Source organism: Macrobrachium rosenbergii, chromosome 2 (genome assembly GCF_040412425.1).
Source record: "Macrobrachium rosenbergii isolate ZJJX-2024 chromosome 2, ASM4041242v1, whole genome shotgun sequence".
In the NCBI taxonomy this organism is placed as follows: domain Eukaryota; kingdom Metazoa; phylum Arthropoda; class Malacostraca; order Decapoda; family Palaemonidae; genus Macrobrachium; species Macrobrachium rosenbergii.
In genome coordinates, this window is record NC_089742.1 from 46,780,806 (window position 1) to 46,794,731 (window position 13,926).

General features: G+C 39.5%; 1 pseudogene; it reads left to right on the top strand.

The window, feature by feature from the left end:
* Positions 1-8,018: 8,018 nt before the first annotated feature.
* Positions 8,019-9,131, top strand: LOC136846281 (cuticle protein 7-like; annotated as a pseudogene).
* The last annotated feature ends 4,795 nt before the right edge of the window (positions 9,132-13,926 follow it).

Genomic DNA, 13,926 nt, shown 5'->3' on the forward strand with positions numbered 1-13,926 from the left:
TTCTCCCAGCAGCACTTTGGGCTCAGTTGGTCCTGTTCAGTCATGAATGCGTTATCTACGGACGACTGACGGTAATATTTATCAAAACACTGATCATTGAGGCAATGATAAGTCATAACGAGTCAATTTACAACGTCACGACCTATGTCACCCATATCATCACAAACAATAAAGAGCACTTGCTAGGCTAATGCATTGTTGTCCGTTAGCAATTTCTGATAACGACTTCAACTGGAATTACTCCTGGTATATAACGGCTGGTTTAAGCTGCTGGTATTGACTCTTTGGATAAAACGAAGTCGAATTTGATTCCTTCTTCCTCAGGAAAGCAGAAGTGAACGCTGCAAAACAAGAATTCAAGAGCAAACTATTGTTAAAAGTACAGCGCTCAACAGAAGCAGCGCCATCTCTTGTGCCGTTTCGTAAGTGAACCTTTTATTTCTCTAATATTGGGGTTTAAGTGCAGCATGACTTAGATTTAAGTAAGGGGAAAAATAAGTGATTAAATTGACTGAAAAACTGAACCATAAAACTAACATCAAAATACATTTTGGAGGAATTTCTTGACAGAAATGAAGTATATGGTTCTAAGGCTGAGACTGAGAGAAACCCCCACAGTTGCACTGAGAAGTAATAGATAGAGGGGTTGGACAGGCAATAATTGAAGAAAGGAAGTTGGAATGCATTTAAAGTAAAAGCTAAACAGTGACTGCAGTGAATATATTATTATGTAAGTATGTGACCACAAACATAACGCGTTGTGTATGTGATTCCATTTGAAGAAAAGAAAATAGACTTCTTAGTGTAATACTGAGCCAGTCTATTTCATACAAGGCTTTTCCTTCTTAAAAAAATAAACAATTCACCATCACTGGAAAGACAGAAGTTTCTAGGATCAAAACAATGCACGTACAAACACACACATACACACATACACAAATCGTGATCAACTTTCAGTTTTTCATTCGTTTTCCTTCTCAAGGAGAACGACACTCCCCTCCCGGCAAGTTCAAGGCAACTGTCAGTGTAAGAAAAAACTGGAATGAAATTGAAGAGTCCGTGAGAATCATAAGCACAGATATAAAAGACGTGTCATGATGCGTAGTGTCCAATCCACGCTTCATTCAGACATTTTCATTGACAGAGTAGCGCCACTATAAAAATAGACCTATAATAGTACGACTCTCACTGCAAAGCGGTTGACGATTGTAAATCCGTCTGTAAGTTGAACTAGCCAGGAGAGCTTAAATGATTCTATAATCATTTACAGACAAAAAAAAAAAAAAAATCACGTCAACGTTTGGTGCATGAAGATCGTCAGTTGGGCCGGGAGAAACGAACAGTAGGCCTAACTGAAAGCCTTTCCATTTTGCCAACATCTATCCAGTGACTGGCTTTAGAATATTATTCATTGAAGGGTCTCGAGTTACATAACGTTTTTAGCCCTAATTCTTGCAGCGGTTGGCAACGTACCTCCGTGAAAAAAAGCAGGGCAGAATAGCCTCAGGGTACCACACCCTTTGCATCTCCCATGTGGAGGCGATCGCACCCACCACGCCCTGGACAAAAAACCTCGGGGAATCCAGATATTTCCCATTTTATATATAGCGTCTGGAAGAAGGTTCAATTCTGTGCACATGCTTCTACGCATTTTGTCACAAATTTTGTATATCTTTTGAAGGCAGGATTACTCGTAAAGTTTTGAAGACGTAAGTATAACAATAGTCGTTTGAAACGTATTAGCCTAACGGAGGCGAGGCGCTTAAGTTTGAAAAATACATAGTACTATCTAAAGGTGTCAAAATACTTTTGGCTGCTTTTTCCTGATTCATTTCAATTTTTCAGCTGATGTTTATTTGGGTATATACTTCTTTCTTGCTTGGTTTATCTTTAATTGTTAGTTTTAAAAGTGTTATTAAATCTAATTCAGTTTCTATCCATTACCTCCGACAAGGGATTATGTTTGTCAGCAGGGTTAGACAAAACATAGTATGTGGATTTTGTCCACGATATTACTAGATTTGAGAGAGATATGAGTATAAATTCATGAGTAAACTAACCCTTTTTGGGGCAGATGCCTAGACCTTAGCTGAGGTTAAGAAAAATTGCAAAAAGAGACAGTAATACAGTACTGTTATACAATTCTGACTTACTTCCCAGTGGTTATCTTTGAATCCTTTTGCGTATTTATTCTTTTATTTTTCATATCCACTCAACACAGACTGAAAAACTTCACCCCAACCATAAAAAAGAGCAGAGATTCATATGATTAGGACCTCAGCAACAGCAAGTTCTCAAGTCCTCAAGTTCTCTGGAGCCTAAGTAGCTCGGCGGCCACGCCCTGACCGGATTCTTAAAGGCTGCCACTTTAGGACAGAAAGAGGGGTTGGTCCCCCGAAAAAAATTGTCCCTCAAAAAACCTGGCTCGCGGAGGAAGAGGAGAGGGAAGAGGAGGTGAGGAAGAATCGGGATGATACCGAGAGCAAAACGTCTTCGAGTTCGGCAAAACATAAAAACAGGGGAATAACCGACATGAGACTAAAAAGTGGTCGCGGTGAACGAAGAGTCAAGTTGGTAGAAGTTAGAGGCTAAGTGACGGCCGTGGCACTAAAGTAATTCTCCTTCTTCTTCTTCTTCTTCTTCTTCTTCTTCTTCTTCTTCTTCTTCTTCTTCTTCTTCTCCCTCCTCAGTTTTATTACTAGTGGAGGTCCCCGTTTCTAATGGGCCTCCTTCAGCTTCCAGATGTTTTTATATTGAACGGCTCAATTCCTAATCGGCTTTGGCAGAAGTTTTACCAAACGGATTCCCTACCTGAGGGACTCCAACCCTCCCTTTTTATCCGGGCTTGGGACCGGCACTGAGTGGGTAAGTTTTTTTAAAGGAATAACGTTAAGTTTAAAGAAAATATATCATTCGCTGAAAAAGGACGTCTTTCAATGACTTGAAAAAAGAAAACAAAAAAGGAACTAGAGTTAAGGTTTCCACGAGTTTCTGGTGTTTAGTTATTGGGTATCAGTTCAGTGTGTAGTGATTTCGTTTCAGACCATCCTAAGCACTTACATAATTCTTCCTCACCAGGGCGTCCTGGGGCAATACCTAAAAAATGCTGCCTCAACTTGCCCCTCACCCCACCAAGCCCCAAGAAGTAACAGCAGCTGGTTTTTCGTTATTGAGAAAATAGTCATCACATTAAGTTATATCTTTCTATCTATCAAAGCTCAAAAACAGAATCCGGCTCGCCAAACCAGCTCACCTGCCCCCATAACAAATCTGAAAAGAATAAAGAAAATCTATAACAGAATGAACCTTAAAAACAAAAAAATTCTTGTATTAGATGTTCCAAGGTCTTGCTTGAGAGTATAAAGGAGCATCGAAAACGACGCATCCAATATGAAATTGTAGGCTGTACCTCATTACAAAGAAAATTCAATACAACCTTTAATATCTGCATCACTGCACCTCATTAACCTGACCAAGCCTATAAATCGACAAGGGAGCGTGTGACCTGACCAACCCAGTGGCAAAAATGTCAGAAGATATACCAAAAAATGACCTTAGATCAGAGGCCTTGACATTGCTTCTGAAAACAGTAACGTAGGTACACCTTTCTCTGCAATAATGAGAATTAGCTGCAAGGATTGTCAGACCTATGGTACATATAACACGCTCTGTTACGCTAAATCAAACTCCAAAGATATCTCTGTCGAACAAAAGAATATCAGAACAGAAATGTTAGAAATAAACTGATTTTGTAATTAAGGTATTTTCCTTTTTTTTTTTTTTTTGTAAAAGAAAGAAGCACATCCTTAGGTTGATATGAAAATATAATTAGAAGGCTATGACTGTCAGTCAGTATTGAAACAGACATGACTTGTAGATTCATGTTAGTGAAATGATAATTTTGAAAATGATTCTCAAAGCTTTCTTGAGGAAACTGGTCTGATTCAAGCATATAGTCCCTGATTTGGTTTGTTTTTATACCAGTAATACTTTACATCACCATGCTACAATATCCAGAGTACAGTATTACATCTTGAATACTGCCGAGTGAGATTCCACATACCCACAGAAACAAAAATTTATCCAAATATCGAGACGAGATTCCCGGTAAATATCATTTGAACATACCCTATAAATCTCTAGGCGTGATCGGTCTACGTGTCTGTACTACAATATATAGACTAAGAATCATTACTTAGGTCGTTCACCAAAAAACTGGAGGTCTCATAGCCAGACTACCCATGTAGAACCACTCTCAAGGTGAGCAACACTCAATGTCGAGGTCGGATCTGTCTCTTTTGGCCACTTTGCAAGACAGATTAGACCTGAAGGGAACGGGAGCAAGTTTCCTGCGTGGCGAATTCTGACCTAAGACACTTGCCATGTTCTCTGTTTCCAGAGGAAAGGGAAAATGCACTGAAGTATAGGCCTAAGCTATTCATTCAACGAGTGCTGTGCAGGGCATTGTATTGCTAACTCAGCCTGCTGTCTACTCCCTCACATAGGCTTACACTAGCTTGCAAATAGTAAAGAAATATTATTTACATGCATGAAATACATAAATAAAAACTTTAATTGTATTTTAGTACTGGACTGGTACTGAAAGACAACATACTGGTACTAACTGGTAATAAAAAGCACACAAAACTTACCTTTCTCTCTTGCTGTGTGATTTCTTCTCTCTTTGCCTTTCCTCTTCAGAATTTTATCCACAATTGAATCCTAAATCCAGTTTCTTTCAAGAAACTCCACTGTCACCTCATCATAAAATCTGTTTCACTTTCAAGCGCTCAATTAGAGTTTTTGCATTGACTTCTAGGTAAAGATAACAGCGTTCCTGCCATTCTTGTGGTTCTGCAGTACTTTTTGATTCTGTTCAAAGCTGGCAAAATCCTTTCCACAGTTATGCTTGTAGCTCTGGTACAGTGATCATCACCTTTGCATCGTCTGTAAACTTCAGACAGTGTCAAACAGAGTTTAGTTTCATGCATGATTCTATTCATAGGCCTAATGAAAACTGGTTTGCCTCTGAACTCGGAAGAACATTTAAAATATATTTATAATAACTTTTAGAACTGTCAGAGTTCTACAGGGCCCCTAACAGGCAGTGAAAGCATCAGAACATACACAGGAGCAGTGGAATGTCAATAAATACTATTTATAAACTCACAGACGTACACCATTGAACGACTGAAGCGCCACTGCTTGATGAGGCAGATTGCCTTGTCTAGTTTAGTAGGGCTCGCATGATTTTACCAAGAAGAACCGTCTGTTCTGATGCGCCAAGCAGAGGAGCCAGCCTCAACAGCAATGCTTAATGGGAGCTTCATGTTAAATAATCTTTGTACTTGAAAGTGTATGTTTATGTGTTTAACTGCTTGTGACTTATGAAGGAGCATTGTATTTGTATTACTGTATTCACAATTTAAACAATTAACAATGCATAATGAAACATCTACTAAGTGAATATTTATGGCATTAAGAAAGAAATCTTGTATGTTATACCTACATACATACCTACATACTTACAGTCTTCCGATAAGGAAAGTTAAACACAGCTGTTCCTTGAGAGAGAGAGAGAGAGAGAGAGAGAGAGAGAGAGAGAGAGAGAGAGAGAGAGTCCCGGGAGTATGCACAGGAATTTTCTGAAAGTCATGTCACCTTGAACGCAGTTGAAGGTACGATGGTTTGAATTGCAGGCGGAGATTGGTCGAAAACATCACGGTATATCCACTACGAAGTTATAAACACAGATGATGTTTGTAGCAGCTACGTCAGATGCTTAAGTACAGACGTTCTCTTCTTTGCAAGCAACCCGTGGAAAGGGCGCAACTCGGAGTCCCAGTCATATGTGCTCACAGTTCAGTGCAAGGTCTGTCGACGTGGGAAGTAAATTGTAAAACCCATTTTTGATTCTCCGGAAACTCAAGGAAGCGTGTAAAACTGGTTTTATATTGTAATGGAGCGTTAATTAGGACTTCCATTGAGCTAGTTGTGTCTCCCAGTCGAGTTACATACAGTTTTTTTTATTACAGTTACGTATTCGTTATTCTTGCACTGACTGTATCCCCATGACTAATTATGCGTTTATCCTGATCAGGAATCGAACTTATGCCTTTTCAGGTTTGGTACAAAGACAGCAGTGGTTTATACATTCAGCCATCAAGATAGGTGCTTTGACCCACTCTGCGAAAGATTTTGTCAATAACACGGATGTATTGGTGCGCATGCAAGATCGTGGGGGAACCTTTCTTGAAAACTGAACAACACAGTGAATAACTGAATAAATTAAATATGATATCACCAGGAAAGAATGTTTAATGCTTTCATTGTCATTTAAGAAATTAAAATGGCGAGTAAAGGAGAGAGAATATTTACAACATCGAGTCGAACTGAGTCATCATAGTGAAGTGGCTTTTTAAATCAACTTGGATTTTCCTTAGAATTCACAAGCACGGAACGTAAAAGTTAAGGTACGTGACTTTAAAAAACCGTTCCAAAAACAATACAGTTTTTGTACAAGACTAACAAAATGTTTCCATACATGAACAATAAAGTTAAGAGACTGGTCAGTGTCCGTTTTGAATAACACTGTAGCTTCTTACAGACGAGTAGCAAGCAATAATTTCAGCCAATATATATAAAACAATAGGTGATATCTATCAGAATATAACTTACTAAAGCTCGCTAATGTTTTTGAAGCCTACAATTTATTTGTAAAGTAACTGCAAGGTTACTGTGTTGTCAGAATTTGTATTTATGTCATTCATCTGCATTTTGATTGAAAGACATACATCTGTCAGCTATTTTTAGTTCATTATTGCATCAAGGGATTGCGCGTACAATGGAGTACATTGTGTACTTCTCTATCTTTAGAGGTGTAGCTCTTAGATGTACTTCTACCAAGTTAGTACAGCTGCCTACAGCATTTTAAAACGCGACATTTTCTTAAAACTGCGCTGAACAACCATAGGAACCAGTTTAGGCGAGGCCAATCCTTTTTTGTAACAAGGCCTCAGTAAGGCAAGAATTTCGGTACTTTTTTTTTAATTTTTACTCTAATCTATGCAGCGGTACCACTTACGATAGTCCTAAAGAATATCATTGCACTAAGTACCATGTTATAGTCTCCTTTTAGGGTTTCAGAGAACGATTTGAAATGATGATACGTTTGTGGTATTCGTTCATAGCACATCGCCAACGGCTCTTCCGTTTTTTTCTGGAAGGAGAGGAGTGGGTATGATGAGGGCGGAGGAGTGAGGTAGGGGGTGGGGGTGGCTGCGAAAGAAGGGCGTGGTCTCAGGGGGAGATGAGCCGGTATATAAGGATCACTGGATCATCTTCTAGGCATCACAAGGTCCCCTCTTCTCTTCTTCAGCAGACCTCTGGTGCAATTCTCTCCATCGCCATGAAGACTCTGGTAAGTATCCAAAAAGTTCTCGGCAGTTCTGAATCTTCGTCTTGTGAACTGAGGGATAAATATTGAAAAATGGTCTCAGTTGTGGTGTGTTCGTCCTTACGAAGGAGCCTCAGTCTCAATAATTTTATCTTTTTAAAAAAAACTGCTGGATGTAACTTATAAAGTAAACAGATTCATGCGTTATAATTCATTTCAGTTTCCAGCAAATTTACTGAATTTCATTTTTACATGCCCTATCAAAAATTGTAGGCCTATAGATTTTTTTTAACTAGTTCATTTCGACAGAAGAGACAAATACATGAAAATTATATTCGCCTCGGCATAATCAAATGTTTAGTTTCATTTATAAAAGAAGCCTATCTGGCACAATAATGCTATAGTAGGAATTTTGGCTAAAATACGATTTACCAAATTCTGCTCGTTCACTGCTACCTTTAACTGAAAAAATGTTCAGGAATAACGATATTTTGTGCCTATTTTGTATAATATATCACCTAATCATATTTGTCTAAGTTAGAGAATCACTTTTACTTGTTGCATGTCTCTAGTACTAACCATCACTACACGGAAGAGTCAAACATATTTCTAAACTTCAGGTTATTCTGATGGCGGCAGTAGCCTGCCAGGCTGCAGTTCTGCCCTACAGCGTAGTCCCAAGTGTACGAGCAGTCGTGCACGCAGACAGCTTAAGTCCTGCTGTCATGAAGATCCCTGAACCTGGTATCCGATTCAATGTCCCGAGACCTGCCACATGCTGCCAGAACTGTAGTATCTGCTCCTGCTCCTATTGTACCTGCTGTGCCTGCTGTACCTGCTGTACCTGCTACTTATTCCGCTCCATTTGTAGCTGCTGCACCAGCCCCTCTTCCTGTTGTGGCCCCTGCACCAGTTCCAGTTGCTGCTCCTGTTGCTTATTCTGCTCCAGTCCCTGCTGTGCCCGCAGCTGCTGTCGCCATTGCAGCTGCCCTGAGCCTCTTCAGGCACCCGAACCTCCCATGCCTCCATTGGCGAGCCCTTCGTCGGGGACAATTCCCACGCCCAGGACGAAGCAGGCCAGTACTCCTTCGGCCACTGGGGAGGCCCCAACACCCGCGTCGAGACCAGAGACTCCCTGGGGCGCACCGCCGGCAGCTTCGCCTACGTCGACCCCGAAGGAGACGTCCAGGTCAGGAAGTACGCTGCCGCCCCTGCGTCAGGATTCAAAGTGGCCGCCTCAGACCTTCCCTAGATGTTGTATTTCGGGTTCCCCGTCTCAGCTCAAGTCTAGAAATGAATCCAAGAGTGTCATTTTAGATTGCTGCTATGTTCATCAGCGTAGCAGCATTATTAACCATATTTAAATTATCAGTCATGACATACAGTCATATGACTTCATTTTGTCATACAATATTCAAGCCATTCTTTCAAAATTATTTTGAATATTGTCAATGAAGAAAGTACAAAGTCAAGAAATATTCTTTTGAAGCTTGCTCTAGTTTTCATCCGAAAGAATTCTTTCAGTAATTCTTTACATCTGATGAAACTAATTCACAGACTCACTGGGATGTCCAAAAGTGGGCATCACTAAAGATATTTTTCTTTTACAGAAATTTTCTGAAATGTGGACACACCTGAAAAACTATATATTTCCTTATCTCAAACTTCCCTCAACTGTGATATTTCTCAAACCTTCCTGACTTTTGGCTATCAATAAAGGATACCAGTCAAGCAACATTGTTTTTCATTTGACATTTTGCCTATAATATGTCTGATGTTCTCTGAAACAAAAGGAATCGTGGAATTTTATCACCGAATAAGGTTCTACTTTTGATAACGTTTTATCTATTGATCTATTAATATATTAATTTATATTTTTTTTCTTTTTTAATAACTGATTTTTTTTTCTGTATTTCCTATTGCCTTCTGTTACTTCTTTCAAATGAACACCGTATTCTTTGGAAGTCTGAATTTCAAGTCAGTGGCCACTGTGGTGGTGGGCTTGTTCCATATGAATAAATTTCATCTGCTGATTAATAATAATAATAATAATAATAATAATAATAATAATAATAATAATAATAATAATAATAGTAATAATCATAATAACAACAACAATAATAATAATAATAATAATAATAATAATAATAATAATAATAATAATAATAATAATAATAATAATGCTGTAGCGTCAGACAGTTTTGAACCTCTGTTCTGTCGCCAGTTAATCTCAGGCAGGACGCAGAACCCAACCCTAAGTGTGTGCATGTTGGTATTAGTTCCTTTTAGTATACAGTGCTAGACCTACAACAGTTAATCTCAAGCAGAACGCAGAACCCAACCCTAAGCGTGTGTGTGTGTATGTAAGTTCCCTTCAGTATATAGTACAAGACCTACGACACTGCCTGTCTAATGTAATGATGTTATTACTACTTGTGGCTTGATATGCCAATTGTCCAGACTTACATTCGGAGGCTACCGTTAATTTTAGGACAAGTAGCTCAGACTAGCCTATACATGACAATTCAAACCTTGGCATAAGCTAACACAAGTGTACTGTACGTCATAGGTCTAGGGGTCTAGGCTATCATACCTGAAAATAAATACAGACCTAATGGCTTCGTGGCTAACTATACTACGTAGGCGTCGATATATGGATCTATAACAGATAAATACACCCTACACCGCTGTCGCCATATGTTAGTCTGGACAATTATTGACATATCAAGCCACAAGCAGTAATAACATCATTACACTAATGTACAAGGACACACTCTTACCTAATCCATTGATCATTAAGAACGAAAGCTTTCTTCTCACTTCTCAGCTTTAGAGTAAACATTCTCAAAACTCCCCAACAGGCAGCACAAATCATTCGCGCATTTCCCCCAATTTCGACAGAAACCACTCGATTTAGAGGTAGAATGATTGATTTAGGCCCGTTCCGTTAAACCTCGCTGTTACTCTGCCACCCTGTGATTGATTGTTTGATTTGTGGCTATTAAAACTGGCGTGACAACTGCTACCCTAAACAGGTAAGCGTCGGTACGTGCTAGGTAATCCGCCGTGTTTTGCATAGTACAGTAGATCAAGTCATGGACCAGTAACCTCATCCCAAAGGTAATGCTGAGATCCGGAGAGTTGTAAGTAGTAACACCTTCTGGAGTCACTCCCTCTAAGGCAGGAGTCCCCAGAGTGATAGATATTGACCCCTGGAGGGTCTATGGAACAATCTGAGATGTCAATAAACTCCCAGTGGCTAAAAAGGGGTCGATTGAATTGTTTGGGTCGAAAACTGACATTCGTATAAGGGCGACATTTCCTGGTACGATCTTCTTATTGATTTATAATTAGCCTCAGTTGTCTTCTGACGTTCTGTTGAGTGAAGTTTCTTGAAGATTATGAAAGTTTAACGACTGGCCGCTAGATGGGGTCACAGCAGAGTGGACGTTGCAACAACGCATGTTTTCACGTGGTAGAACTGACCTGTATTTTCTTAACTCGTGTGTTTCTTACCCTGCTTAAATAAAAATTAAAACGTATTATTATTCTTTATTAACATTACGGTCTCACAGGCTGCCTAAAATTGAAGAGGAAGCATCACTGGTGTTATTCATTTCTGAACGGCGTAGTAGCCGGTGACAAAGCAAGACATCGACGTTTAGCAAATGAGAAGCATTGTAATCAATCAATATCCACATCATCAGTCATGAACGGTTGTCAAACTATATTTCCGCGTCCTCAGTTATGTCTCTTGGAAGCTCCAGCATACTTCTAAGATCAGAAATCCAGGTCTTGAGTAGCCGAATTTTAATTCTGTTCCTGGATTACCTGTGTGACGAAAAGTAGGACGACGTCAGGTGCATGGGAATGTTCCATACTGCATCTCAAACCGCATGCACGTGGAGGCCCTGCAAATGGCGACACGCAAGCTTGTACAAAGTGTTCCTTCGCAGTAAACTGACAAGGATCCAGGAAATTTAAGGCACCACGAAAATAAATGAACAGGGGAAACCCCGTAGAAGAATACGTAGAGCAGTTTTTGCCCAAGGGGTCACCAAGTAAATCTTTAGAACTCAGATTGTGGCTGGAGCATCAAGGCAAGTCACTGATTTTTCCTTCTTTGTCAGGTGTTCCCCTTTAGCAAAAACTTCTCTACGTATTCAACTGCAAGGTTTCCCCTGTTCATTTATTTTCGTGATGCCTTAAACTTCCTAGATTCTTGTCAGTTTACTGTGAAGAAACGATTTGTAACAAGCTCGCGCGTCGGCATTTGCAGGGCTCCATGTGCACGCGTTTTGAAATGCAGTATGGAACATTCCCATGCACCTGACATCGTCCTACTTTTCGTCATACAGATAATCCATGAACAGAATTAAAATTCGGCAACTCAAGACCTGGAATCTTCTCGTATGTTGAAGCTTCCAGAGACATAACTGAGGACGCGGAAGTATAGTTTGACAACTGTTCATGACGGATGATGTGGATATTGATTGATTGCAATGCTTCTCATGCGCTAAACGTCGAGTTCCTGCATTGTCACCTGCAATTACGCCGTACAAAAATGAATAGTACCAGTGATTCTTCCTACTCTTCAACTTTAGGCAGTCTATGAGACCATAATGCTAATAAGGAATAATGAAACGTTATCACTTTTATATATCCAAGGTAATAAACACGCGAGTAAAGAAAAACGCATGCACATGGAGGCCCTACAAATGGCGACACGTTAGCTGGTACACAGTGCTTCTTCACAGTAAACTGACAAGGATCTGGGAAATTTAAGGCACCACGAAAATAAATTAACAGGGGAAACACCTGAGGTGTAAAGCTCGCTCTGTGATTCAAAGGCATTGCTGGAATCTCAATAATCGACAAATCCTTTGTCTTTAGCTGCGGAGTCCGAAGCTTGGTCTAAATCGTTCGTTTCTCCTGAATCTCCTTTGCCCGCTCTGCAAACACACCACACTTCTCAGGGCTAGGTGCTCCGAACTTGATAAGCTACCTCAAGTGTCAACGAGAATATGATTTCATAGCCACCCCTACGTACAAGAGTTCATTCATGTTTCTGTTCAAAACTTTCTACACACTCGATTTCACCATGAGCTGGAGTTCTCTGCATTCCTTATTGATCAGTTGTTATGTAGCACATCAGTTCATTTTTTCTGCTATAGTACTTTAGTCATCATTTACCGCCCATTTTCCTGTACTTCCTTGCTGTCCGAGCAATGTTCAGATTATTTATTAATTTACTTAATTAGTTCATCAGACTTAAAGTATTTTACTAAAAGTTATAAAGACAATCTTTATTCGATTTTCTTAATCTTCCAACGTCTTCTTCCCCTAATCTAATTTAGGCCCAGGAAACATTCCTATCAAGATGATATTGTTCTTTTGACAGCCAGAGCTTCTCGTGTGAATCATATACATTTTTAACCCCAAATAGTTTGTCTCATATATTTTACTAATCTTTTGTTGGGAGGTTTTAGGCGTCTCAGGAGCAATGTTTATATTCTTGACATGCTTCAGTGCCTTTTAATTGAATAAATGCTCGTTACTGTCCTAGTAGTAGTAGTAATAGAGAAATCTTTTGAAACGGCTCATCTCTTCGATTCTGTTCAGGTCATATTACGTACATAGAATCTACTGGTCACTTCTTAACAGATACGAATGTTATTGTAATAACCAACACGCACTCTCCAGGTAGTTAGGCTGAGTAATATGCTGTCGTATATCTAACGGCTCATCCAACTCCATTTGTTGATTTTGATCCATTAGTGTAAATTTGGACAGGATTAGGTTCTTAAAGTGTGGCCACAATTACTCTATGAATGGTTGTCCCTCAGTTTAGAGTTTGAGAAGCAAAAGTCAGTAGATCAAAATGACCTTCATTTTTCTTTCTTAGAAGGACCTCGGCCTAATATTGCCTCTTCCTTTCCTTTTCTTATACCAGAGAAGAAGAAACAATAGTTATGTGAAATAATCTCGTACAGAGTAGGGTCTTGACTCATCTGCTCCTTCTTTGTACAGACATAATTTCGCAAAATATTTAGAATTCACCACATCAATTATTTTACTGTCGTGCGTAGAGACTATCCTTGGGAATCGGACGAAGCTGTTACCAGGTGACTTACACCGACTAAATAATGTATTCACATAACAGTCAACACTAAATTTTACGGAGCGAGACTGAAGAACCTTAGGAACCGGTTTAGGCGGGGCACCTCTACTACAAAAAGTAGTCGAAGAAGATTATCAACACGTCAGATGTAAAGTGGCCTCGAAATTCTCAGGTTTTCGATGTTTTCAAGAAAAATTAGTTCATCGTTTTTTTTATAAATTGTTAGCTGTGTATTTCAAAGCGTATCCTATTTAGAATGTCGAAAAACACATTTTCAAACCAGAATGTTTAAATATTCGTTTTGGCGGATCTCGTCATGGGGGCCATAGCTCTACTTCTTCTTTTTTCTCTTTTTGAGAATTGGGTTAACGGGAGGAGATCAGACCCTCGTCAGGTGCGGTAGTAGCAT